Source organism: Pteropus alecto, unplaced genomic scaffold, assembly GCF_000325575.1.
Source record: "Pteropus alecto unplaced genomic scaffold, ASM32557v1 scaffold142, whole genome shotgun sequence".
Classification (NCBI taxonomy): domain Eukaryota; kingdom Metazoa; phylum Chordata; class Mammalia; order Chiroptera; family Pteropodidae; genus Pteropus; species Pteropus alecto.
Window position 1 is genome coordinate 864624 of NW_006433374.1, and position 2681 is coordinate 867304.

The 2681-nt window shown below is 47.8% G+C and overlaps 1 long non-coding RNA gene across 1 annotated transcript in view; it reads right to left on the minus strand.

Moving 5' to 3' along the window:
- LOC112476790 overlaps positions 1-546 on the minus strand; it is a 67342-nt gene extending 66796 nt beyond the window's left edge. The window contains exon 1 of the long non-coding RNA XR_003045204.1: positions 92-546. This is a non-coding gene — a long non-coding RNA (uncharacterized LOC112476790). The remainder of the gene's footprint in view (positions 1-91) is intronic.
- Between the last annotated feature and the right edge of the window lie 2135 nt (positions 547-2681).

A 2681-nucleotide genomic window follows, 5' to 3' on the forward strand; every position in this document is an offset into this window, starting at 1 on the left:
CCACTGCCCCGCCCCCCCCCGTGTGCATTTACCCTGGCAGATCAGCACAAGGCCCTGTGTCCGTGACCCTGGTCAACGTGCGCACGGTTACCTGGTTTAGGAGACTTCATCTCAGTAGACCGAGCCCAGAAACGATCGGAGGGCTGCTCGAAGCTCCGGGCGGGAAACAAGCACCACGGAGTCGGAATCCTGAACGGCCTAAAATGAAACATGACGCCCATGAGGACGAGAAGGCACACAACAGCTCGCTCCAGCTGCAGACAAACAGCCGGAGACCTACGCGGGCGCTCCCTGCGGCCACGGGCGTTGGCACAGACCGGCCAGCGGCATGCGACACATGCCCAACGTTCTACTCAGGTAGACGGCCAAGGACGAGCAGAGGAGACAGGTCGCTGGTGGACACGGTCCTCCACTTCTGCGTGTCTGATTGTCATGTCGTCTTCCTATCTCCGCTGTGCGATGGATTTACTTTTTACAACTCTGTGGCATTCGTGCTGAATCCGATCAATCCACTAACGCGGCTAAAGGCTGCCAGAACAGGACACCCCAGAATATGAAGGCGGCAGCTCAGGACACACACCCCTAAAAACATGCCATTTTGAAATGTTGAAATTTTTTGAGTCGTAGGCGCTGGGAAAGCAGCAAATGCAGAAAGAGACGCTCTGAGGTCCCCTCCTCTGTCTCAGACAGACCCTCGAAACGGAACTGCTCGGTCCTCAACGCCTGCCCCCGAGTACCATCACCCAGGCAAGGTGGACCCTGGTCACAGAAGCGGAGACTACAAGCAGACGCCACACTGAGACAGGTGTTGTCGCCAACCGTCGGACCTGTCACCTGTTCTTCTAGGGGTCGGTTCGTCTTCCCTAAAAGCCACTTCCTCTCGTCCCAGTGTGTCTACCCCGCCCGTGTGTTATTCTGATCCAGAGTTCGAACCAGCTCTTTGCGTCGCTCGTTCTCGGTCCGTGTGCCCTGTGTAGACATGAGGTAGACGTGTTAATAAACTCTGTTTTTCTCCCGTTAACCTGTCTTTTATTACTGGGGTCTCAGAACAGAACTCGGAGGGGAAGAGGGAAAATTATTCTTTCTTCGGCCACATGATCTTCTATGTAAGCGCAGCTAATTATTTCCCCCTGAAACTCTTTGACACAGTTTCCTGGTGTTTGGAGCATAATTACAGGAGACACAGTTCGGAACACAATTTCTGGGTGAGGATGGAACAGTGTGGCCATTCATGATTTTGTGTTTAGTACTACTTGTCTTGGATGCTTGAACTTATTATCAACTTTTGGGTGAATTCCTTGCTCTTAGTTAAAGCATCGGACTCCATGATTATCTCTGTAGTGACTGCCAAAAGCTTGGGAAAAGTTATATTTATGCATCTTCAAGCAGAACGATGTTTTCCTACTCATTGGCTACGATTCGGTTCAGAAAGCCTGTGTTTATTAGAGACGAGAAAACCTACTTTGTACGTACCCTCAAATTTTTATATTATTCTACTTTGTAACAGGAAAAGAAAATCAACCTCCTTTCAATGAATAACTTGGTGAACGCAAATTGTGGGTTGGTGCATATCCTAAGTGCCAGGGGAGAGGGCAGCGGAAAGGACAGACAAAGCCACTTTGCTGACGCCTCCTCACTGAGCTGGGAGCCGACGACAAACACACAGACACATGAGCAACGCGATTCGGTACCCGGCTGCCCAGGGTGATGGAGGAAATAAACAGACCAGGGGGCACAGTCACAGGGGTCAGGAGAGCAAGCGCGAAGCCGAGCTGGCAGGCGGAGGGAATACCTCAGACCCGTGCAGACGAAGGCGCCCAGAGCTGGGGCAGCTAAATCCCTTCGTGACAGAGAGACAGACAGATGATAGTAGATAGATAGATAGATAGATAGATACATAGATAGATAGATAGATAGATACATAGATACATAGATACATAGATAGATACATAGATAGATAGATAGATAGATACATAGATACATAGATACATATATAGATACATAGATAGATACATAGATACATAGATACATAGATAGATACATAGATACATAGATACATAGATACATAGATACATAGATGGTCGACAGATAATGGATGGATAAATAGATAAAGATGATAAATAGATACCTACATACATAGATGAGAGATAGATAATATGCAACAGGATACTACATATACACATATATATAATAGGTAGGTAGATGATACATACATACATAGATAAATAGATCATTGATAGCTGAAACATAGATAAGTAGATGGATAACTGATAGGTAAGAAGGTAAATAAATGGTACACAGGTGATAGAAAAGATACATACAAACACACACGCACATATACACACACACCGATACATACACATGGGCAGAAGCATGTATCGTAAGTTGGATGAACAGATAAAGACATAAGCTGAGACGCATAGATGAATAGACAGCTTTCAGTGAGGAACGTGCCTTTTTATCATATGTGGGCAGAAAACGTAAATGGCTCTTCTCATTAGCGATCCAGTGACTGCACACAGGTAATGGTGTTAGCCGCTTGGACCAGATCTGAGTGAAGCTGTTTCATCTAAGTAGCCAACGCTCCCCTGAGAAGGTCCTTCGGCTGGGCGCTCACCCCGGCGCCAGCCCCTTTCCCGGCCGAGGTGTGCGGCGTGGTGCGTGGACAGAGCCTCGCAGCC